At 38.6% G+C, this 26,771-nt stretch overlaps 1 protein-coding gene across 6 annotated transcripts in view; it reads left to right on the forward strand.

The window, feature by feature from the left end:
• The window catches only part of APP (amyloid beta precursor protein), a 277,800-nt gene that overhangs the window by 85,697 nt on the left and 165,332 nt on the right, over window positions 1–26,771 (forward strand). The gene's annotated exons all lie outside the window — the stretch shown is intronic.

Here is a 26,771-nt window from a genome sequence, read left to right on the forward strand (position 1 = left end):
ATTTTTGGCAGTTAGGTTGCTTGTTTTGTTGTGATTGTTGTAAATGATGCTGTGACAAACATCGTGGTAGATATATTTGCTTTCATTTGATTTTTACAAACAGTTATTACCTGCAGGTGTTGCACATCTTATAGTTGCTTTTATAAAAGATATGTACTATTTAATTGTATTAAAATATGGAGGAAAATTTTTAACTGATATGTGATCCTGAGTATACAGATACCTCTATATTTAGCTCTGATATTTTTCTTGATAATGAGTTAAAAACCATTCATAATTTCTATTATTTGTTAATAATAAAGAGACTATTTAAAATATTTTTTCTCTTAATTTCCAACTTGGGAAACAGTCAATTGACTATTCACAAAGAAATAAACCCTACAAAAGTGACTAGTAAGAGTTGTAATTTATATATTCATTATGTAAGGTTTTATTGACCACCTGCATGTGGTTGACCCTGAAGATAGGTGAGATGTGGTCCCTCTTCCTGGGTTTATAATGTAGGAGTAGGGGCTTCTGGCTAAGGACTTTGAGGAAGGCTTGGCAAGAAGTAGCATTGTGCCAGGATTTCAAGGATGGAGGCAAGAATGGAGATATGTTTTAGGTATTTAGACAATGATGAGCAAAGTCCTGAAGGTAGGACCTTAAAGGCTATGCATCATTTTCAGGAAGAGGGAGTAGTCGGTTATGATAGGGTATTAGTTTTTTAAAAGCATTAGTGTTTTCCTTCATTTATAGTAAATACTATTATGTTATCATTTTAAATTTAAATTTATATCTAACTACTTATTTTCAGGCTGGCATCGAATATATACCTCTTTCCTTTTATGTATATGCACATGATACTTAACTGTTGTCTTTCGGCAACTGAGGTTAGAATTTTTGAGAGTAGAAAACATTTTTTTTAAGCTAATAATTCAATCATAATAAAAAAGATGAGTAGAGACTCAGGAATCACCTGCTGCTCTGGTTGCCATTTTTATATGAAATACCAGCACTATTTGAGTTGTATATATGTACTGTGGCTCTCTCCAAGAGATACTGGGATATGAATTATTTTTTAATTGAGATTATTATGGATTCTCCATACAAGTAAATTATGACCCCCATTATTTACTGTTTGCTTTTATAAACAGCAGTCAAATTCATGAAAAATGTATTCTGTGTTTAATTTCTTTTATTTTTTATATTGCTTTTAGATTGTTTCCATATATATAAAGAGACAGACAGACAGATGCTGACATACCAGAAATTTTAAAAAATCACATGTAGCTTAAATTTCACATGGTCACATTTTCACCTACTTTATTAAAAAAGGGCAAAAATGGCTTTAGATTTAGTAACACATCAGCTAGAGTGGATGTATGTTATTTTGAGTTTTTAATTTCTCTATGTGTCTAGAATCGGTACTGTCATATCAGATCTGATGGTCTTGAAACATTTACTTTTCTGTGCCAACCAGTAAACAGCTGCTTCCCGGTTGCATCTGCATAATGTAACCATGGTAATCATTAGCTTGCTGTTTTAACATGAATTTAATATGAAGGGCCATAATGTTTCCAGCTAACCTCAAGCTGTGTCTTTTGTCATGAACTTTTCTTTTTTCCTGATGTGATTGAGTAGAAGTGATTATGGTAGGGAATCAAGAAAGAAATGGACTCTCATCAAAGTTCTCTTTTCATTCTGGGAACTTCTTTTTTAGGTGGTGTGTTGCTTGCCATCACTTCCTACCTGCAACAGAGAAAGGAAACTGATTTTCCCTTTTGTGTTTACAGCTCAATTTTCATCATGTTATTTCCCAAAACAAATAACACATTTGAGATCTTTTCTTGATTTTGCTTACTGTTTTGGCCAGTAAATAACTTTCCAAAGAACTATAGTAGAAAATATAATTTGTCTGACAGTTGTGTAAGATTTGGGGGGAATCAGGGTACCATGTTTTATACCACATGAATAATTGTAACCAGAAAGAGAGTATAAAATGTAAGAAAATCTCTAGAGTGGTACAGACAACTATCATTATGGTTCCTAGGACGGGAAAGTGGCTTAAACCCAACATAACAACTGGAATTCAGTAAATTAACTCAGACTCTTACCACAAAATCCTAGTTTTCACTATATTTTAATTAGAAAACTATATTTTTAAAATTATGTAAATAATATGTAAAATATCATAGACATAGACTTAATGCCATCACAAATTACAGGAAATTTTTGATGTATTTCTTCTTTAGGAAAAAGTACTGAGAAATGCTTTTTTGTGGACTTAAAAAATTTTAGTTTTGATCTTGTTTAATTAGGTACAGCATATCTTTATAATATCTCCAAACAGTACCCATTAAAGTATAACTGTATTTACTATGAAGGGGAGAGTTCATTATATCAAGCATACTACAGTGAAATTCGGGGAAATAATTTCTCTGAGGTATTTTAATGTATTTCAGAAAAGTAATTTGATGTTTGTATGTAATGAACGAATTGACCAAAGAGCATTGAGGCAAAACGTATGCACAAAAGAAAACATCATGAATGTAAGAAATGACATAAAGATGACAGCCAAGATGAAGCCCGAGTAAAGATGTATTTCAATGTTCAAATTTTAGTACTCGACACTGCGAGTGCTTAGTGTTGGTTTCACTCAGCAGTCTAGAGATAAATTCTGTTAGTTTTCTTTTTTATCACGGTAGTCACTGAGTGGCTTCATTAAACTTTCTTTCTCTTCCACATCCCTTGATAAATTTCAGCTCTTGCTGGTGATGTGATGTGTCCCAGGAATCTTTTTTTTTTTTTCTTCTGTCAATGAGTCTCAGACTTCAGCTTTGAAACCTGGTGGTGAAGGGAAGTCCCAAGGCAACAGCTGTGCTGCAGTCTGGAGAGAAGCCAGTCCAGACTGGAGGAGAATGCAAAAGTTTCCAGGAGGGAGGTCTCCAGACCAAAAAATACCATAGCACTGATGCAATACCTGATGGGCCTGCCTGTACTTAGTGTGGTTATAGAGTGCTGTTGCAGAGTTCGGGAAAGATGCAGTACTGATGGGTGCAAGAGAAAATGAAGTAAGTGTAAAAATGGGGCAGGTATTAACTTTAGAAAAAGAAAAACCAAAAGTTAAAAAATAACAAACAGCTGTAAGAGAAAAAGAAAGAATATGCCATTGCCAGGGTCTGAACAATACTGAGGCGTCACGATACAGATGCTATTTACATGATAAAACCATACTGGAAGGAAGGTGGGAAGGGAAGGGGTAGACACACCTTCACATTAGGAAGACTGAAAGTGGAAAAAGCAAAGAAAATAGCTGTTTAGTACAGAGTTTAAAAATATGGGGGTGTATAGCAGAGAGACAGCTAAATGAGATGGTAATAAATGATTTTTATTACCCCTTTTTGCTACAGAGAAATTTATCAAGTAGGTCTATGGCAGGAAGAAGTTGAGTTTAGGCTTCCAGGGATTTTTTTTTTAATCTAGAAATTTTCTTTTAAGATTAGAATTTGCAAGTGAAAGTAGTGTTAGAGGTGTCCTTATTTAGCTAACTTTGAGCTGGATAAAAGTTAAACTGTGATTTCATAGAGGGGAGCTTGTTGTGTATTGTGTATTTCCTTAGAAGATGTTTGCTTCTCCATGGGCATAATTTATGGCTATATGCATATAAAATTATCCTTATACCTATTTTACAGAATTCAGGGCAGAATTTTACTGTTTTAGATGTTGTAGAGGTTTGTAGTTGTGATTGTTTTTACTCTGGAAACATGCTGATCTTCTCTGCTGATTTAGTGACAGGTGTTTGTTCAAGGACCCAAACTCAACATGATCAAAACTCGACTCCTCTCCCCCAGAAGTTCTCTCCTAACCACAAATCTGTTGAAATCTCTACTCATTTTTACACTTGCTTCAAATTTGCTTTATGACCGGATGGTATGAACTTTTTCTGTGAGTAAGATAAGGGATTGCTGTAAGAATAGGAGATAAGGCTGGAGCATACAGTAGAAGTTTCTGGAAAGAGGATGAGGCATAGTATGGATCCTAAGGCATAAGTAGAGAAAATGAAGAGATATGAATTAGAAAACATTTTCCGGGGACAACAGTTTGTGTCGGTAATATTGGTACATAATGTTGGAAAATTAGAACAGAACTAAGATGGTTGATTAAGTTTGGAATAGCACAGAAATCACATTTTTATTTGCAAAGACATTAAATTCATTTGATTTTTTTCTTTTAGGTGGTGTCTAGAAAAAATATCTGAACAGTCAATGCGGTTTTAAGCCTTTAATTATGTCAGTTCTTTTAACAGATGGTATATTGGATTAGAGAAAAAACTCCTTATACTTTGGAGTAATATTTCCATAAACTGTAGTAACCTGGCCACACAGCACCTCAACATGTTTTGAATTTAAATAGCAGACCCATAATAGGGTAGTAAATTGGGAGAAAGTTTTACAGTTAGTGGATTTGAGGGCCTAATGAGGGAAAAGAATAATCATAGAGCTATACTAAGAATAAACAATAAGCCCTTCCTGCAATGCTTGTAAATTTGGAAATAATTGTTTTTTATCAGAAATGTAAGCTCTATGAAAATTGGGACTTTTGTTTCATTCACTGAAATATATTCCCAGAGCTTTAAGTATGTCATGGCACATAGTAGGTACCTAATAAGTGCATATTGAATGAATGAATTGAGGAGTTAGATGAATGTTTTAAAAGGAAGGAAATCTTAAAGAAGAAATAGCGTAAACACTGGGAAGGCTAAGGGCGTAAAGCAGTAATTTCACATGCCTAAAAGAATCTCCAAGATTACAGAAATAAATGTCATTTACTTATTCCAGTATTTATCAGTAGGGGAAGGGCAGGTTTTATTTAACAACGAAGAAGTAACGTAGGAATCTCAGATTAGGTAGAAACTAAGATTTTTTTGGACCTGGATAAAAGAACGTTAACTTCTTATCTCTGGGAAATCTATATGTGTCTAGTTTAAAGCCAGTGTAAAAATTAATAAAGAGAAACCTCATTTAAAATGGAGTCAGGCATCCCTGAAGTGGGAGCTCTTATGTACACACCACCCATCGCAGCTTTACATTTCTGAGCAGCAAGGTCTCTACTACCCCAGCAGGAGGAAGGAAGATTTCCTCCTTGCCCAATAACAAGCCCAGCCAATGGGAAACTCTGCAACTCAGCCAATGAGAAGCCATCACCACCCTGAACTCTCCCTTTCCCTTCAATGGACTTTTGCTTAGATCAGCCCCGCCCAACTTCCTCCTCTTTCTCTATAAAGTAACCTTCCTCTCCTTCATTTGCTGGGCTTGCCTGTGATATTTGCTATAGCTTGATTGTCCCGAATTGCAATTCCTCTGCTATTCCTGAATAAACTCACTTTGCTGGTAAAATAACTGGCTGTTTTATTTTAAAGTTTGACACCAGTATTACCAGAGGCATCTGTATTCAGACATAAAAGATACCATTAGATTAGTTTATGGCAGTTTCATTATCTTTAGCTTTTAAGTCTAATAATAATAAAGGGTTATTTTAACAGAAACCCACTTTTAAGTATCATTTATAATGGTAATGGAAGCTACAAACTTATTTCACATTTTTACATTGTATCTTAAGAGTTAGGATAATATATGTGTATACTAACCATTAATTCCTATCATATTGAAATGCCTTTGTTAGATGATGAGGTGAATGTGGTGCTTAGTAGGTACTTGATATGTAGATGTTAATTACTCCCCTTCTAGAGGTTTAAATTTTCTCATGACATTAAAATTTGGGCCATCCTATTGATTTATTAATTTAGGGGTATATGTATTTTCAAAAATGTTACCCAGCTGGAGTTCCCCTAAATCTTCCCCTTTTAGTCTTAACTACTTTGAGAGAATTTTTTTTTTTTTTTTCTGCTGTCACTGAAGATCTCCTTCTTTATTGTATATCTTCATCAGCTCCAGGTTGCTGGTTTCCTATGAGTTGGTCATGTGACTCTTTCTTCTTGCTTTATTGAAAACAGAATTGTCAGTCAGGGGCTTATGATATTCTGCATTATCTAAGCATATTTAATACAGTAGGCTCATTTTCAGTATGCCAAGAAGTTATCCTGTTTTGCCATTTAAATAATTTTAGTTTCTTTTTCTATTTTTGTTCTCATTTTAAATTTTTAGTCAAAATTCTCAATTGAGTCATGGGTACCAGTGCATATATTTTCTTCAGTAGGTTCTTTAACTTCACTGTATCTGAGATTGACTTCATAAAGACCTTTGGTCAGTAGACCCTTTATTTTATTTTATGTATCAGCAACTTTTAGCCTTCTCATATTTTCCTGTTCATCAAAGACCTCTGGTTCCTCAGGTCAGTCACTTAACCCCATATCTTTAATTTCCACCCTTGCTCTACCCATTCACAGCTGTGCTTCTTGATACGATAGTCAGCCATTCCTATCTTATCTTTGCAACATCCACCTCCCTCCAGTTCGCCATTATGAGGTATCCATCCCTTCAACTCCAGTGAATGAGCTCTTTGCCCAGACATTTTTTTGTCCTTCCTGATGTCTCAGTGGTATCTAACCCTGCTGATCACTGCCCTCTCCCCACACTATTATTATGCTCTTGCCTTTGTTATTCTCTCTGCTGACTCCCAGTCTTCCTCTGGCTCATTTTTCTGCAGCCTTCTCAATATTGGTGTTTATATGAGTCCTCCTGGGTTGTTTATTTTCTCACAATACACATACTAGGAAACCTCATCAGTGCATTGGTTTCCCAAAGGCCTGGCTTGATGAATCCTGAGTTATTAAATCCAGGCCAGGTCTCCAAGTACTTACTCGTCAACAGACTTCCTATGACTCCCAGAGTCTTGATAATTAGCCTTGTCCCTGCAGGAAAAGAGCAGGCAGCATACTGCTAAGAGTGCAGAGTATTGGTTGGCTCTTAGCTTTCCTGGACATTTCATCTAAGGTGTATGCCAGATTTCCTTATCAATAACTGGTGAATTTAGGAGTCTCAGAGTAAACACAGAGCACATGAGCATGGGATATGCCTATCCTATTTTTCTCTGTTGGTTTATTGTATCATTTGGGGTAAAAATCTGTTTTAGGCAAAAGGTAGGATTGTTTTCAACTTTTATTAATATCTCCTGGACCCTTGATTTCATGCAAAGGAATTAATTGCATTTGAATGAGCTTAATGCATCAGGCTACTGACGCAAAAATACACCCCATGCTGGGCTATCACCATCATCAAGGGCTTTTGTTGTTGCTTTGTTTTATTTTGCTTTTTCTGTGGGTTAATGACAACTAGTATGCAAGAATAAAATGAATCAAACTTAAGTCCCTAGGAAATATTCATGTATTCATTTTTCACATGTTTTAAAGAAATGAAGATATGCAATTAAGCATAATCGCCTCTTAAAATTTGACTCTAAAAAAACATTTTTAGCTATTTTAACTTACATATAAATTTCGTACAAAATATATATTTTTTATATAGATGTGATCTCAGTGTTGGATTTACCATATTATGCTGTGAGGATATCTTCCATTCGTACTAAGATTTGTAACTGGAAGAAGAGAATTAAATCATTTGGAAGCAAAACATGGAAAACTGCCCCAGCGTAGGAATATTAATTAAACAGCTGCCTAAATGATTAAAGAACAATAAGATAGTCTTATCAAGTGCTCAGATTTCCAAGAAAGCACACATACCACCTATTACTTATTGTTATAGTTGATGAAGGTTTATATGCACTTGAGAACTGTTACCAAAGATGTCTTTTGTACTTACTTGGTGTGCAGTTGGCTTTTTCAATACCTCAGCCCTGTCTTCCCAAAGAGATGGCCTTCTATATATGGCCTTTGAAATATGCATTTTCTAAGATTTATATAAGTAGCCAACTTCTTCCCTGTTATAGAAATTTAAAAGCTAAGGCTTTGAGATATCCAGATTAGGGACTTCCCTGGTGGTGCAGTGGTTGAGAGTCCACCAGCCGATGCTGGGGACACGGGTTCGTGCCCCAGTCCGGGAAGATCCCACATGCCGCGGAGCTGCTGGGCCTGTGAGCCATGGCCGCTGAGCCTGCGCGTCCCGAGTCTGTGCTCTGCAACGGGAGAGGCCACAACAGCTAGAGGCCTGTGTACCGCAAAAAAAAAAAAAAAGAAACATCTAGAATTATCATGTAATGGCATGAGTGGGAAGGGTGTCAGGCCAAGAGGGGGAAGTGACCTTATGCTTCTTTTGACTGGGAGAAAGGCGGACATGCCTGCCTTATGTAATGGTGACCTTGAGTAAACCCTACTTTAAGCCATTAAATGGGTTACCTTGAGCTTACATAATGTAGATCCTGTGACCTGTTAGCCTAATTGCGTTGTTAGAAAGTCTGCTTTGGGCCAGAAAATAGCAAATCACTTACACTTTTCTTAGATGATTCTGATAACCAAATATTCTTACCAAAAATCAAAAGTTTTTCCTCAGTATTTTCCCGAAACCAGAACATTTCTAGGTTAAAACAGCTGAAGACTCTAAGTATGATTTTCCTTTGGTCTACATTTTAGTCATCTTTACAATTTTGAGTAAAAGACAGAAACGGTATTATTTGGAGTGAGAGATACCTTGGAATTACCCCTGTATTTGAAAGCCTTAATCATGTATAATTTCCTCATTTATAAATGTTAAATCTGGAATGAGAGATTTGCCATCTTCCAACATGTTTTGTGTGCCTTCTCTCTGCACCAGGGCCTTACTTTGAAAAACTAGCTCAGATTTAGTTTGACTTAAAGGCTGAGCTTCTGCATGCCTGGAATTCTTGCTCTTCAGAGTATTTGCTCCCTGGAAAAGTCAGCTGAAGACAGAGTTGTCATGTGACTTTGGACTGTTTACCCGGAAGACGTTTGGGTAATGGAATGGGGTTTGGCAGAGTTCTGCTGCTTTCTGGTTGAGGAGAGCCAGGAAAGGGGGGGCAGGGCTGCACAGGGCTGGCTGTGTTCAGATGGGAAGAACCAGTCTGAAAATGTTTGAAGCCTGAATGTACCTTCATTTGATCATTTTCTTTATTGCTTAAGAGAATTTTAAACAGCCACATCCATAGTGGGCTGTAGCTCGTAGTGACACAGATTTAAATGATCTTGCATCTAAACAAATGCATGCACTCTCTGCCTGCTGTGTAAAATCGGAATGACACCTGTACTCTGTTGGAAAGGAACAGACGTTTTCATTACAAACCTCAGTCAAGCAGAAAAGTAGCAAAGTGAGCAGAAATTTTCATTTACATCCATGACTGAAGTTGCAGTGATAAAAAGAAAATTGCTAGGTTCAAGAATAGCCTTGTTCTCATTCTGTTATACGACACGGGGGATTTGGTCAATACAGAAATAGTTTTTAATACTTATGTTGTTGAGGATGGCTCTGATCAATAGTTTCAAATTGTGCGTATCTTTTAACTGAACTTAGATTTTTCTAGGGTTTTTGTAGTATCTTTAAACAGACTCCAGTATCCACTTATTATCAATTCCATTATTTATTTGTTAAAATGTGGGCTTTATGTTGCATTACCACAGAGGTTCACAGTAATTTTTTTGCTTGTAGTTGTGAGTTTCAGCAAGTGTAGACAGATAACTCAGTTGGGCCAAACTTAGAAGACATCATAAGACAGTGGATTAGAGAGTAGGATCAGAATCTTCCAGGGGAAATTCTCCAAATAGTTCATTATATACCTTTTGGAATATATATATAAGCTTTAATGTAGTAATTTCCTGCCCCAAACCCTCTTCCTTGGAAGTCTAGAAATTCAGTTATTTCAGTTCTCTCAGGAGCAATAAGCCCTGGCAAACTGATTGACAGTAATGAAGCTAAGCCTTGTTTACAAATCTGAGTGGCAGTTCCTAAGTCCACCATGGAGCGGTAACAGAGGGAGAGATTCTAATTTAGCTGGATCCATCCCCACTGAAAAGTTCACATGATATTTGAAACATGACTCAGTAGAACTGGGTAATTTCTAAAACATGTTTTTATTGAAGCGCTTGATGAATCATGTATACTTATATTTTCTTATTCTGTTAGATATTGTGTCCCTCTCCCCTCGATAGTGTTTCCGGTACAGTGACAGAATTCTAATCCTTTTTTCTATGTTTTAACAAAGCCTTGGGAATTTAGAACAGTGTACTCATACCCGTAAAAGGTTGTACTAATTCCAAATACCACATCCTAGATATTTCCTGGCTAGCTCTTTGGTTAAATGCCGTGCCTTTTTCTGCGTCATTCTCTCCTTATCTACTTCCTCTTGCCCTAAATAATTTTGCATCTTTTTTGCTGGAATTTTTTTTGCGGTACGTGGGCCTCTCACTGTTGTGGCCTCTCCCATTGCGGAGCACAGGCTCCGGACACGCAGGCTCAGTGGCCATGGCTCACGGGCCCAGCCGCTCCGCGGCATGTGGGATCTTCCCGGACCGGGTCACGAACCTGTGTCCCCTGCATCGGCAGGCGGACTCTCAACCAGTGCGCCACCAGGGAAGCCCAATTTTGCATCTTTTAAGATATAATTTTTTGGGGGGGAAGTTGTGAATTAGAACATTCCTGAAATATAGAGCAACATTTACTCCTCTGAGTGTTAGGAGACAACTCCATTGTCTCCTAAAGCTAGACATTTCAAGTCTAGTCTGTACACAAGAGAATCCAGAAGGGACACTTAATAAGCTCTCAAGGAGCACAGTGTGGCAATTGGGTGTTAGGGGTCTCCCACTTAGGAGAGAGGTGGGCTGGAACAACCGAGTCTGGGCATCATGAACACATGGAGTGGTAGCTGGTTGTAAGCACGGATGTTAAATGAATGTGTTAAAGGTCCTAGGCCAGACCAGCAGGGAAACGAAATGAAGGTAGTGAAACTCCTCTGCTAACCTTAGCAAGTGATAAAGAGTCTGGGATGTGGGGTCATGTGTAGTAGCTGTAGAGGTGAAAAGGAGAGGGGAGAACTAGAAGGATATATATATATTTTCACTCAGAGAATGGTTTACTGGAGTTCAGAATTTCAGAACATTTTTACATCTGATATGATCTGAGCTCCATCTGCTGAAATATGGATAGTTTGAGTGGAGTAGAGGTACAGCCCGTGGGGATAGGGACACAAATCGGTGATAAATATTCCCGGAGAAAATAGAAGCATAGTTTAGTGGGATAGGGGACCTGGGTTTTACAACCAAGTAGAATTTCTTCAGCCCCCATTTGCGGCTCCCTCAAAATGTTGAATGTTGTGGTATGATGCACAGTCTGAGAAATGCCCCCAAACCTTCACCAGAAAGCAGTAGAAAGGGAGCAGAGCAGATGTCAGTGGAGCGTAGGAACCTGGATGAAGATGAAGTGGTAGAGAGTAATAGCTACTCTGAGGGGTGTGTTCCCTCCCCTACCCGGCTGGCCCAGGTCAACAAAGTGGCTAAGGCCACCCAGTTTGACAGGAGCTGGTGGTACCAACGATGCACAGCTCTAGAAACCCCCTGGGCGGATGCCCTCCATGGGTGGAGCGTCTTCTCCTTACTGCAAAATAAAGGGATCATGGGAAAAGCCAAAAGAAGAAGTAATCACAATTGATGAGATTGGCGAGGTGTATAATGAGAACTTCAAAAAGTGTGCAGAGATTAAGAAGACTGTGAAAGCAGTGTGAAAGCAGGAAGCTGGAAGACCTGAGTAGCTTCTCAAACGTTAAGACAGTCTCTTAGTTGAGGAAAAACGCTGGCTTGAGCATTGTGCTTCCTGAGGATTCAGAAGGCTCTTGAGTTGGGAGAGGAAGTTGTTAGAATGTATGAGGTAGACTGTCTCCTTGAAGAAGTTAGCCCACAGGGCCCTCTGACATCTTCCAAGGGAAGGTTTTATCTCAAGGCTGGTACGATAATCAGGGTGCCACCTGAGAGCTCTCTCCCTCCCCAATCCCTCACGGCAGGCTCTGAAAGGAACATACCATGGCTGAGCAGGAGGGATTGGAGTTCAAGAGAGCCTCTCATAAATCAATGGAATGTAACTGTGAGAGATCAAAAACCAAGGTACCTTGCAAAGTAACAGAGATTCAAGGAAGATGCTATAAAGTTTGGGAAATACGCAGCAGATATAGAGGAAACAAATTGCTGAGCTCCAGCTACAAGGAAGAGCTAAATATTTCATGGTCATGATGGGTTAGAATGTGTGATCTCCCTCTTGATTGGAACTGCTAAAGTTATTTTACCAATAAACAAGTTAAGAAAATGTATTATTGTAAAGCCTTTGGAATTATAAGTTGTAAAACAGCAAATAAATTGAATTGTATGTGAAAAAAAAAAGTTGAATGTTGGTTTTATTCTATTATATTGCTTCCATATAAGATAGATTTTGACCCAGTGAGGAATTGCTTATTGTTCTTTGGGTACAGTTCCAGGAGTTGATGGTCAGTTGGTACTTGATTCTAATACGATTGCTAAAAGGCAATGCTCTCCATGTGAGTGTCCAGCGAGGGAATGGAAATGTTGACTGAAAGGTCAACACTGAGAGTAGAGGAGGCTGTTGAATCCTTAGGCATGACTAAGGAGTGAGAAAGTACTAGCAGAGGGTCGAGGACAGAGTCTTACTTTATAATCAGAGTTAACTCAAAGCGGAGTCAATGAGAGGGAAAGGATGACTAGCTTAAGATAGAGAACGGGAGGGCAAGTGTTCCTAGAGAAGACAGAATTTAAGGAAGAAGGTGTTATGGTAGAGAGCAGACAGCTGATTTGAGGGCTGAGAAGAGACTAATGCATTTGTTGCTGCTGACCTTGAAAGAAGACTTGCCCAAGATTGTTGGTGATGGGTTGGAAAGAGCAAGTCCGGGGCTTGAAAGTGACAGTCCACAACTCTGTTGAGAAGTTTATCTGTGAAAGCACCTCTTCCTGTTTTTGATTATAGCCTGCCTCACACATGGGTTTCTGAGTAAGGTATGTGGACAAAACATGCTGTATATTTTTACCTCTCTGTATAATTTAAGGTTTTGGTAATAGCTGGTGGTTCTTTTGCCTCACCATGCATCAGCCTGATTGGTATTTTGTTGGCAATTATGTGGCTTTTTAAAAGCCCCCATACATAACCCCAATTAATTGCATCTTTAAAACCCATCAGGCTATGAATTTTTTTAATGTCAGAAAGTAAGAAAATGTTAGGAGAAAGCAGCCAGTGAGGATACTTGCTTTTTCAAGAGATGAAAAAGAGAATTTAGCAGGATATCTCTATAATATCAGCTTTTTATCTCATCTCTCAAAATACAGAAGACTGAACTAGGCTAAAAATGAGTAGGTGTAAAGGAAACCTTATTTAAATTTCCACATTTGAATTAATCGCATGTTCATGAGTACAAATTATAATATGAGAAGTGCAAAAGGAGAAATGAGGGAAAAAGGGCATTTTGCTGGTAAATAGGGTAGACAGTAGTAACAAATTGACTATCCCTTTCAGTGATTAAATATATGGTGTTGTGATGGCATATAGAACTGGGTATATAGTCTTCTCAGTGTATTCAATCTTACGTTTATTTCTGTTTAGACACGTATCCTTAGATTCAGTTTCCCTCCTAACCTCAACCTGTCCACGTTCAACTTATCACTCTTTGAAAGATATTCGTGATCTTTAAAATTTGAAGCTAAGCTAGTACTGACCACTAGCCACACGAGACTATTGAGCACTTGGAATGTTCTAGTCCAAAGTGGTGTGTGCTATAAGTGGAATATACACATCAGATATCAGAGAGTTAGTCTGAGGGGTAAAAAAAAAAAGAATGTAGAATGTCTTAGTAATAATTTTTTTTTTTTTTTTTTTAGTAATAATTTTTTACATTGATTGCATGTTGAAACGATAAAATCTAGGGTATACTGGGTTAAAGAAAGTATATTATAAAATTAATTTTACCCATTTCTTTTTACTTTTGTAATGTGGCTACTAGAAATTAAAAACCTCATATATGGCCCACATTACATTTCCATTGGACAGGGCTGCTCAAAGCTCTTCTGGTGCAGGATTATGTCTCAGTTCTTTTGTATCCTTCATGGAGCTGAGTACAGACGGGTATTCAGAATTACTCAGTGGTAATAGAGATGATCCATTAAAGTTCAACCAAATCATGTTGGGTTTTAATTTTTATTCTTGTTCCTCATCCTATTTGAACATCTTTGGCCGGGAGGCTTTGTTCGCCTCACCTTTTCACATACGGAAATCATTCCATCCCCTGAGTCACTGTGTAGTTAGTTTCCTCCCCTCTGCCTCAAATCTAGAACACTTTCTACCCTATTTTGTGATAACTTCTGGGATTAAAGAAACAAAAGACAAAACAGGAGAGACTTGGCTCTTAGGGATGTGTGAAAATGTGTTCAGTTCTTAAGATGGTGCCAATGTCACCAATCTGTGGGACAGAACACAGGCTTATGGAAGGAGAGTGTAGAAGGTTTGATTATTTTTTTCAAAATAGGGACAGACCAAGCCAGTCACAAAAAGGCAAATACAGTATGATTCCACTCATATGAGGTACCTAGAATAGTCAAATTCATAAAGACAGAAAGTATTGTAGAATGGTGGTTGCCAGGGGATTGGGGGAGAGGGAAATGGGGACTTGTTTAATGGGTATAGAGTTTCAGTTTTGCAAGATGAAAAGAGTTCTGGAGATTGGTTTCACAACAGTGTGAATGTACTTAACGCTGCTGAACTGTACCCTTAAAAATGGTTAAGATGGTAAATTCTATGTTATGTGTATTTTACCACTATTAAAAAGAAAAAGAAAAGCCATTCTAAAAAGTGTTTCATAATGCAATAACCTGTAACTTAAAAAAAAACAAACACTTAATGAGTTATAATGGATTATCTTAAGGACACCCTTGCTACCTGAAGGAACAGCTGAATCCAGTCACTTGGGAGCTTGTTAGAAAAGTAGAATCAGTCCCACCCTAGACTTTTCCAATCAGAAACTGCATTTTAACAAGATCCCCAGGTGATTCGGGTACACGTTAAAGCTTGAGAAACCCTGTTCCAAACATCATTTCTCAAAGTGTGGTCCATGAACCACCTGAATCCGAATCCCCCTGAGGAGGTGTGTTTTCACACCCATCCCAGATCAGGTCCAGGTCTTGGGGCCAGAAGGGGATGGATCTACTACTGTCTGGTCAAGCATCCCAAGGTGACTCTGAAGCACGTTAAAGTTTGAGAACCCCCGACCTGGAAAGATTTAACAACCATTATTTTCATAATTCCATCTTTTAACTGATGTTGGGATAATTACAAATATAAGCAATAAAAAGGCCCATTATTAATAGAACTCAAGAATATGAGTAATAAATCAATAAAAAAGGGGCAACAGAAAAAACACATGTAACTTAACTAATCTTGGGTGGTTTGGTGAGGAAGGCATGATTCAGAATTTGTGGAATATTGTCATCTGCAGCAACATGGATGGACCTAGAGATTATCATACTAAGTGAAGTAAATCAGACAGAGAAAGACAAATATCATGTGATATCACTTATATGTGGAATCCAAAAAAAAGACACAAATGAACTTATTTCCAAAACAGAAAGAGACTCACAGACACAGAAAACAAACTTATGGGTACCAAAGGGGAAAGGAGGCGGGGAGGGATAAATTAGGAGGCTGGGATTAACATATACACATGACTTTGTATAACATAGATAACCAACAAGGACCTAGTGTATAGCTCAGGGAACTATACTCAATATTATGTAATAACCTATAAGGGAAAAGTCTGAAAAAGAACATATATATCTGAATTGCTGTGCTGTTCACCTGAGACTTATACAGTATTGTAAATCAACTATACTTCAATAAAATTTAAAAACAAAACCAGGAAAAGAATTTGTGGAATACTGTAACACTTTGCTGAAATAGTGAGCATTCCAATAGATTTAGGGCCCAAAGTTGAACCTGGTTCTGTTATTAACTAGACAGAAACCAGATCAGGCCTAAGTTTCCTAATCTGTAAAGAGGAATTGAATTCTGTGATCAGTGACTTTTACATTTCTAAGACAAGGTTAAACTTGAAAAGCAAAGAATTTCCTTTATTATTGATATATGTGTGAATATTCTGAAATTTTTAAAAGAATTTAAATGCCACACATTACACAAATTATTGAAAAAGAGATTTGCTAAGAAAATCTAAAACTAAGCTTTGTCTAGTTATTTTAGATGACATAGACGAAAAACCCAAGCTAGTAAAGATCTTTTTTAACACAAGTTCTTTTCAGTTGACAGTAATTTCATGGACAGTTTTTGAAGGCCACAATGTTGATATAGATGTAAATAGGTATGTCCTTATTAAAATTTGTTGCGGAAGCTTCAAATATTTTTAAGTAGGCATTACTTTAAGTTTTAGATTGACAAAAAAATTGACAGGATAGCCCAGAGAGTTCCCATACACCACCTTGCCCAGTTTCCCTTAATATTAACATCTTACATTAATATGGTACATTAGTTACAGTTAATGAACCAATTTTGATACATTATTAATAAAGTCTGTCCTTTATTCATACCTTATTTATGTCCTTAGCTTTTACCTAAAGTCCTTTCTCTGTTCCAAGATCCCATCCAGAACACCACATGACATTTACTTGCCAGGTCTTCTCAGCCCCTTCTTGGCCATGACAGTTTCTCATACCTTCCTTTTTGATGACCTTGGCAGTTTTGAGGAGTACTGGTCAGGTATTTTGTTAGATGTCCCTCTGTTGCAATTTTCTCATGCTTAGGCTGGGGTTATGGGTTTTTGGAAGAAAGACTACAGAGGTAAAGTGCCCTTTTCATCATATCACATCAAGGGCACCTATTATCAACATGATACGTAACTGTTGTTGACTTTGATCGCATGGCTGGGGTAGTGGTTGTCAGGTTTCTCCACTATAAAGATGCTCTTTTCTCCCCATTGTGTATTGAACTCTTCAAAAGGAAATCACTAGCCATAGCCCACAATTAAGACCATTATGCCTCACCTCCTCAAGGGCATAGATGATTTGGAATTCTGCACAGGCAGAATTTGCCTCTTTCCACCCATTTATTTATTCAGTTATTTTGACTCATAAATAAATATTTTATATTTTGTGTTATAATCTAACACTGCTTTATTAATTTTATATATATATGTATACACATATATATTATTACTCAAATTGTTCCAGTTTTGGCCTTTGGAAACTCATTCATTTAGCTCCTATGCTTTTTTTTTTTTTTTTTCGGTACGCGGGCCTCTCACCGTTGTGGCCTCTCCTGCTGCGGAGCAAAGGCTGCTGTGGACACCCAGGCTCAGAGGCCATGGCTCACGGGCCCAGCCGCTCCGCGGCACGTGGATCCTCCCGGACCGGGGCACAAACCCATGTCCCCTGCACCGGCAGGCGGACTCTCAACCACTGCGCCACCAGGGAAGCCCTCCTGTGCTTAAAATTTGAAATACCTTCTTTTATTTTCTTCTCCACAAGATGCTCCAACTCATCTTCTATATTTTATGTCCCAATCCCAGAATCCATTATTCCTCTAAGGAGCTCTGGTTCCTTTTATTGGAGAATAATATTAAAAACTGAGATCTGGGCGTCAGGTGTGCTCATTGCTACTGGAACATCTTTGCTTTTAAGTCCTCTCAACTGACAGAGTGAGGCGTTATATTTGTGTATAGTCCTCCTTGTATGACTATTTCTATAGCTAACCATTTGTATCTATATTAAGCTAAATATCAGTTCATCCTTATGTCTCCAACTCTAATCTGTTATTACACGGATACTTCTTCCTCCTCCCCTTGCTCATCTGTAAATTCTCACTCCAACAGTGGGAAACCTGGTCCCACCATCCACCTTCTATTTACACAATTGTTCAATTGTGCACTTGCTGAACAGTATCAGAGTTGTTAGCTCATACCTTTGTGAGGCTTTTAAAAAGCTGCAAAATTGCTAACAAACGTTTATTTTATTCTTGTCTTTTTGACATATGTCCTCTGCACCGTTTTCATCATCTTAAGACCAGTGTTATTCAGAGCCTGGGTAAAAGACTATTTCTATCTAGTACAAGCTGCCATTTGTGTATGTACGTGAGACTGGGCTCCACTCACTTGAAAAAATTAGAGAGAGGATTTCGGGGAAACTTTTAGTTTTCACTTCTTTTGCCTTTTTCTTATCTTGATTCATGTAATTTCTGCCATCTGGCAAACAGTTCTGATCTGAAGACCGCCATCTGTCAGTTCTCACTGCTATCTGGTGATAGTTACTGTGAAATGTTGGTGATAGCAACAGTCACGGTTTTTGTTGTTTTGTTTGTTTGTTTGTTTTTGCGGTACGCAGGCCTCTCACTGTTGTGGCCTCTCCCGTTGCGGAGCACAGGCTCCGGACGCGCAGGCTCAGGGGCCATGGCTCACGGGCCTAGCCGCTACGCGGCATGTGGGATCTTCCTGGACCGGGGCACGAACCTGTGTCCCCTGCATCAGCAGGCAGACTCTCAACGACTGCGCCACCAGGGAAGCCCTGTTGTTTTTCTAATTGAAGTATAGTTGATTTACAATGTTAGTTTCAGGTGTACAGCACAATGATTCAGTTATACATATGTGTGTGTGTGTGTGTGTGTGTGTGTGTGTGTATATATATATATACACACACACATATATATGTATTCTTTTTCAGATCTTTTCCCTTATAGGGTATTACAAAATATTGAGTACAGTTTCCTGTGCTATACAGTAGGTCCTTGTTGGTTATCCATTTCATATATAGTAGTGTGTATATGTTAATACCAACCTCCTAATTTATCCCCCCTACCTTTCCCCTTTGGTAACCGTAAGTTTGTTTTCTATGTCTGTGGGTATATTTCTGTTTTGCAAATAAGTTCATTTGTATATATTTTTTTTAGATTCCACATATAAGTGATATCATATGGTGTTCATCTTTCTCTGTCTGGCTTATTTCACTTAGTCTGATAATCTCTAGGTCCATCCATGTTGCTGCAAATAGCATTATTTCCTTCTTTTTTATGGTTGAGTAATATTCCATAATATATATATATATATATATATATATATATATATATATACACACATACCACATCTTCTTTATCCATTCATTTGTTGATGGACATTTAGGTTGCTTCCATGTCTTGGCTACTGTAAATAGTGCTGCTATGAACTTTGGGGTGCATGTATCTTTTCAAATGGGTAATTCACCCTTGTCCCAAGTCCTCTTTGAGAACCCAGTAACTACCCATTCTCTGAAGCAAAGACCGTAACAGTTCTATCACATGAAAAGTTTGTTGAAAAGTATTTTGGGTGCTTCTGTAACTATTCTTTCCATCTCTTGAATACAAATACCTTCCAGAAAAATGTCCCAGCCTATTTGTTAACATGTGAAAGTTACAAAATATCAATATGTAATGAGCAAATTCAATAAAAATGTTAGCAGAGGAAGAGTCTGACATGGTAAAATTAAAAATCACCTGAGTGAATGCTTGTTTACAGTTCCCACTTTGATGTGCATGGATGCAGGAGTGTAGGTTACTAAGTACATGAATCTGGAATGTTCTACTCGTCTGCACATGCCCTGGGAAAGATTAGGAGAGTCTTGCCCAATCGTTTTCTGCTGTCTTCAGTATAAAGCATCTTCTAGCTCCTGGAATGGAACCAGTTAGATCCTTGACACTTTTTCTCTTACGCCCCTCAGTTAATCCTTTAGATTCTATCTTCACACTGTATCCAGACTCTTACCACTGCCCACCATCTCTACTGCCATCATCCTGGTCCAAGCCATTGTCATCTCCCAACTGGATCACTGCCACAGCTCACTACCTGGTCTTCCTCCTTCTAATCTTGCCCACTTGGGCAAGAATAAGTCGCTTAGAAAACCACACCAGAGTCTTCCAGTGCCCCTCAGGGTGCTGGCCAGAGTGTGGGCAATGTTTAAGGCCCCGTGCAGTCTGCTCCCACTCAGTGACCTCCTGTCTGTCATTCATCTGTGACGACACTGGTCCCCTTGCTATTCTGTAAACCCACCAGGCAGGCTTCTGCCTCAGGGCCTTTACACTTGTCCCTCCCTCTGAGATCTGGTTGGTTTGTTACCTCACTTCCTCAGGTCTTCACTCACATGTCCTATTTTTAGTGAGACTTTCCCTGAACACTGTTTAAAATTTTACCCCCTCCTCCACCAAAGCCTCTATCCCTTCATGTGCCTTATCTCTGTAATGTTCATTACCGTCTGACATTCTCTTTTACTTTTTTGCTTTATCTTTCCCACCAGAATCCCATTTAGTTTCATCTCTTTAGTCGACTGCTGTATTCCCAGCACTAAGGAAAAATAGAAGGTATGCAGTGGAGAGTTAGTGAATGAAGGACAGTGAGCAACGGAGGGGATTCAGGAAACACCCCCACAGCCAGGGCGCGCGAGTCCTGTGCGAAAGGCGAAAGCACTGATCACTCGGATTCCCTACTTCTCCTGTCCTAGGGATTCCACCCCACCCTAATGACCACTGTTTTTTCCTCTCACATTATAAGCAATACTCAAATGTAATACCATTTATCTATAGAACTATAACTTGGTGGAGATGGTGTAATGAAAATAAAACCCCATTGCCTTCAGTAGCTGTTACTGTTCTAAGTAACTATAATTAGTATTAATATGAGAAGCCTTAGTGGTCGATGACATACTGGGGAAAAGGTATTAGTCATAATACTAATAAAATAATTTATTGAGCACCTTTGTTGTGGGCACTGAGTTGAGTGCTTTATGAATATTAACTCATACTCCCAACTCCACCATTTACCACATGTGTGAGCTGGGCTGATTATGTAACATCTTAGTCTCACCTTCTTCTCTTATAAAGTGAGATCATTATAGCTGCTTTGGTGTGTGGTTCTGAGTGTGATGTGAGATGATGTCCAGGAAGCATTTAGGCCAGTGCTGGGCACAGGGTCCAGAATTACTGGAACTATTGAATCTTACCTTCGGGAGCCAGGTCTGGGCCACATCTCATCTCTCATAGAAGAGTATAGCACAAGGAAGGAAACTGAGGCTTTGCCATTTTTCAGGAATTCCATTGCTAGAATGTTCTCCTGCCCCCTTTCCCTTAACTCTTGAGAGACAAGGAAGAGAGGTTACACCTTCGGCCAAAATACAAAGACTTCAGATGTTTCTAGCCAACACCATTTTAGTCTTTGTGAATTCATAGAAACACAGTTTATTCATCTGAGCTTTCTGTGTCTTGAAGAACATATGTGGGGTTCTGGAATCTTTTTTAATCAATCTGTTCAATCCCACTCTGACTCTCAAAAACTTAGCAGCCTCAGTTTTGAGAAATTCTGTTCTTTCCTCTGATATCCTTTCCCCCCTTTTCTCCCTCCCTGTGCCATGGATTCACAGTCTCTTTGGTTTTAGTTGTAATACTTTCGCTCTATTCTATTTTCTTCCTGGAATCATCTGTCTCTTGAAAAGGAACATGAAGAAATTGAAAAATACATTCCTATCTTCAAATTTCATAGTACTTGCCTGTTTAATATTCATTTCCAGTTCTTCTTTTCGAACAGAATTCCAGATTTTTTTAATTCATGGTGACAGTGTGCTCAGCCAAAAATACTTTCTGCAGATTCCCTGGCAGCTTAGTGTGCCAGATAACGTAGCTATGGTATATAGGATGTGGATACTGGGGAGGATGTTCCTCCCATGTAAGACAGCAAAGCTTTAATAGGGAAAAAAAACATACCAAAAAACCTTCATCCCTTGGCCTTTTCTTCCTGTTCCTGTCTGAAACTTGGATATGAAGTCTTAAGATTTTGTGACCATAAGACATCATGACAAATGCCAACATGCTAAGGACAGCAGTGCAGAAAGATAGGAATAACCTAGTCCCTGAGGGCAGCATTGAACATCTGCAGTAGCTTCAGCCTCAATACCAGACTTCTTATTGCAGAGAAATCATCCCATCGTGTTTTGTTTTTTTTTTTTCAATACGCGGGCCTCTCACTGTTGTGGCCTCTCCCACTGCGGAGCACAGACTCCAGACGTGCAGGCTCAGTGGCCATGGCTCATGGGCCCAGCCGCTCCGCGGCATGTGGGATCTTCCCGGACCAGGGCACGAACCCATGTCCCCTGCATCGGCAGGTGGACTCTCAACCACTGCGCCACCAGGGAAGCTGTCCCATCGTGTTTTTAAGCCACTGTTTGTCATGCATTCTCTTCTGTGTTTATCCTGTGCTCTATTCTGTGCAGTAGAATGCATTTTCAGCTGTTTCACATGACTTGCTAGCTAATTTAAATCCAGTTTTATTGTCAAACTGCCACATTGTAGATCACAACACTGAAATATTTTGTAGTGCAAAAGTGAATCTACTTTTATAAAAGCCAAAGGGAATTAGCCAAATAACCCATTTCGAGCAGACTTTAAATGGCAGCAAGTTCAGTTACCACACTTGGATGGAGAGTCCAGAGATTCAGATTTTCAGGTCAGTTCCACCGCCAGCTGGCTCTGTGGGCAGGCCACTTGACCTGGATTATTTCCCTCCCATCTGCAAAATGAGGTAATTTAAGTAAGCCAATCCTCTCAAAGACCACCAAAGAGCCAGTGGATTGATGCTTGCAGAGTCTCAGCTGAATTTGGCATTATTGTTTACCTTGCCAAGACTTTTTAGCTAAGAAGCCAAGCACAGATTTTGTTCCTTAGCTGTGAAAATTCCCTTTCAATTGCAGTGTGTGTAATATAAATTGTGAATTTTTAAAACAAGAAACCAGGTTGTATGATTATCAGTAAATATGCACAGTGTACACTGAATTGAACCACTAGGATTAAATGGTGCCAAATTCCTAAAGTTCAGCATTAGCCAAAACATTATGATACTTAATTATCTCATTATGATACTTAATTTATTTTGGTCTCTTTCACTTGAATTCTGTTAATTTTTTTTTTCTACCTGAGGATCAAACCAAATAAACAGAAGGTTTGTTTTAAAAATTAAAGTGTGCGTGGCTCTATATGGAAACTCCAGGTATATATACTATCAGATTTTTTTTAATTAAACAACTATTTTTTAGAGCAATTTTAGGTTCACAGCAAAATTGAGTGGAAAGTACAGAGAGTTCCCACATAATCCTTTGTCATATCATAGGTTTTTAAGAATAATGCTTTTAGAATTAAAAAGAGAGGAAACATAAACCATGTTAAACTAAACCCGTTTCTGAAAAAGGACTCGTTATATTTTTACTACTTCTCTTTAATTCCTTATTAAAAAAATTTTAACAGATTTTTGTGGTTTAATTACTTTAAAATTTCTGATGTGTAACATTCTAGTATGTTTCATCAGTTATGAAAGTAATATAAGCAAGGTTGTAAAATGCAGTCTTTGCTGAATTTTATTTTGATGTTAGAGTACAATGAGTTTTCTATTTTGCCATTAGTCCCGAGGGCCTATTAAGTAACCAGTATTAGTCCTTTAAAAAAACAATCTCATTTGAGGGACATACATTTCTTGGCTTATGTGCAATATTAGAAACCTAAGAGCATCTTTACACTACGAAATGAAGTGTCATTTTCCAAATTAAAAAAAAAAATCAAATATCCTTTTATAAATTAATGCTGTACGTGTCCTTTTGATGAACATTAGATTGTACCAGGGTAAATATCTTTCAGTGACTTTGACTTTGCATTAAAATCTACTCCTCAGCAGATTGGCCTAAGGTCAAGTAAAACAAGACACTTTGTTGTCTGGCAGCTATTACCCAGTTTATGCCACAAGAACTATTTCAGGACAAAGTTGGGAGTATCTGATATCTTCTGATTGTCTCATAAACTGATTTAATAGCTTTGGGCCAGACATTGAATCTTTCCCCATAACTACTTGTAAAATAGAAAAACATTGCTTAGTATTTCAGACATTTGTAGATATGGCAGTATGGCTTGACAGACCAGAGCTAATAAATCAGGCAAGCATCTTCAGGCCACTGGTCACTTCTGGCCTCCTGTGGCCTTGAAAATTGGGATGCCTCAGATATAAAGTATTCTTGCTATGGTTGACTGCCTGCCCTGAGAAACCATGAAGAGTCCACTTGGAGAAAGGTAGATTGGTTTTGGATGAGGATTTTTTTTTCCATTCTCCCAACTCATCTGGTTTTAGTTTGGTTTTTTTTGTTTGTTTTATTTGTTGTTTTGTTTTACAGTATTCTATGTAAAAGCAAAAGAAAAATGTGACATCACTTGCATTATGTCATTTCTTTTCTTAGAGTTTATAGCTTAATGTTTATCTCTGGGGCTAGGTTATAATCTCCTGAAGGTAGGCGGCCTTAGACATGTTTCTGGGAAATGAGATTTATATTATAAGAGATCCATCACACAGCTGTTGTGGAGCTGAGATGTAGTGATGCATATGGAGAAATAGCCACTCCATGGACTCAAGGGTTCCTTTCTCACCAAGAACCAACTGCACACAGCCCTTGGGAGCAACGTGTCTCATTAATTCTTGCATTCTCTGTGACTCACAATACGATGCTGTGGGCACCACCGAATGTTTCAAAGATTTGAGGAATGACAAGATGACGCTGTTTATCCCCTGTGATTTGCTTAGATTTTATCTAAATATTATTTATTAAACTAAATACGTAAATATCATGAGACGTGCATGTTTCAGCTAGAAACAGACTAAAATTTAAGCACCTTTATAGAAAGAGGGTTTTTTTTTTTCTTGCTGTACGCGGGCCTCTCACTGTTGTGGCCTCTCCCGTTGCGGAGCACAGGCTCCGGACGCGCAGGCCCAGTGGCCATGGCCCACGGGCCCAGCTGCTCCGCGGCATGTGGGATCCTCCCGGACCGGGGCACGAACCCGTGTCCCCTGCATCGGCAGGCGGACTCTCAACCACCGCGCCACCAGGGAAGCCCAGAAAGAGAGTTTTAAAGAACACTTTTAGGGAATTCCCCAGTGGTCCAGTGGTTAGGGCTCTGCACTTTCACTGCCAAGGGCCCGGGTTCAATCCCTGGTCGGGACTAAGATTCCACAAGCCCCTTTTATATAATGGGAGTGAATGAAAAGTTTTTTTCTTCCCCTTCTTAGGACATTTATCTCTTTATGTAGCATTTCAGAAAATTTCATGCAACGGACTATGAAAGTAAAAAAATTGTTCTTGTCTTTCTGATCTGTGGACAACTTGTATTCCTTGCTCATTTGTAGTCGTTGCTTTAAATCTCTTCTCGCATGTCTTGCTTGAAGGATTGCAGTACCTTACTCAGTGGTCTCCCTGCTTTCATGGTCTCAAAACGCTAGTCCATCCTTCACTTGATTAAAGAGTTTACCTGAAAATCAAACTTGAGCACATCATTCTTGTTTAAAATATCCTTTGGCCTATGTTGCGTCCAAAATGGCGTCTAAAACCTTAGACTCTAAAACTGGAGTCCACCATATTTCTCCAGCTTATTTATTTCTGGACATTTTTTCCCACTTACCATGTGTTCCAGCCACAGTGAACTTCTGTGTCTTCTACAGATATGCTTTGTCCCTTATTCTTTCTTTGCACAGAAGGTTTCCTTTTGCCATCCTTCCAACCATCCATCCATCCAATATGGTCATGTTTGCCAACACTGGACCATGGATTGGGAATAGGACGTTAAACAAGATAGATACTGTCCTTACATCTTGCAACTTCCCATTCATTTCCTACATGTCACACTCCTGCTCATCCATTTAGACTCATCTCTAATGTTATTTCTATTTTGAGGTCTTTCCCAGCACACTCAAGCAGCTATGTTCACTATGTTGGCCCATCACTTTATCTCTATTACAGCGTTTAATTTCTTCATTCATCAAGACATTTATTGCCTACTGTGTTCAGAATCTATGCTGAAAGCTGGGGATCTGTAGTGAACAAAGCAAATAAAAATTAAGCCCACAGCGCTTCCCTGGTGGTGCAGTGGTTGAGAGTCCGCCTGCCGATGCAGGGCACACGGGTTCGTGCCCCGGTCCGGGAAGATCCCACATGCCGCGGAGCGGCTGGGCCCGTGAGCCATGGCTGCTGAGCCTGCGCGTCTGGAGCCTGTGCTCTGCAATGGGAGAGGCCACAACAGTGAGAGGCCTGCGTACTGCAAAAAAAAAAAAATTAAGCCCACAGCTTATACATTATGTTGTAATTATCCAACTTTCACCCTTATGAGAATGTGAATTCTTATAGGACTTTATGTGTCAGTAATATCTTTATATCTGAAGTACCAGCAATGCTAAAAATAGTTTGCATGATATACAATTTTAAAAATATATATAGCAAAAGTCTAAGGAGTTTTCATAATTTAATTGAATTAAACTCTCTGTGTATGTGTATATATGTGTATTGTATATAAACATATAATACACATATGTGTATTTGCTTCAGATATATTTTTATTTATTTATTTATTTATTTATTTATTTATTTATTTGCGGTATGCGGGCCTCTCACTGTTGTGGCCTCTCCCGTTGCGGAGCACAGGCTCCGGACGCACAGGCTCAGTGTCCATGGCTCATGGGCCCAGCCGCTCCGCGGCATGTGGGATCCTCCTGGACCGGGACACGAACCTGCGTCCCCTGCATAGGCAGGCGGACCCTCGACCACTGCGCCACCAGGGAAGCCCTAGATATTTTTTTAAGAAGTAAAATTTTATGGATCTAGTTGAATTTCTCTGTTTTCCTCTGTGATTCCATACACTTGAAAAGTAACCATTACTTTAATTAAATTTCTTGATGATCAAAAATAAAATAAAATAAAAACACTAAGCATATATTAAAAATAATAATAATACACATATGTATATATATAGATTTTGTTTGTTTAGGAAGTAGAAAAATGC

The sequence above is a fragment of the Delphinapterus leucas genome, chromosome 4 (assembly GCF_059928025.1).
Source record: "Delphinapterus leucas isolate spDelLeu-1000000601 "Yukka" chromosome 4, BTC_Dleu_Yukka2, whole genome shotgun sequence".
Classification (NCBI taxonomy): Eukaryota; Metazoa; Chordata; class Mammalia; order Artiodactyla; family Monodontidae; genus Delphinapterus; species Delphinapterus leucas.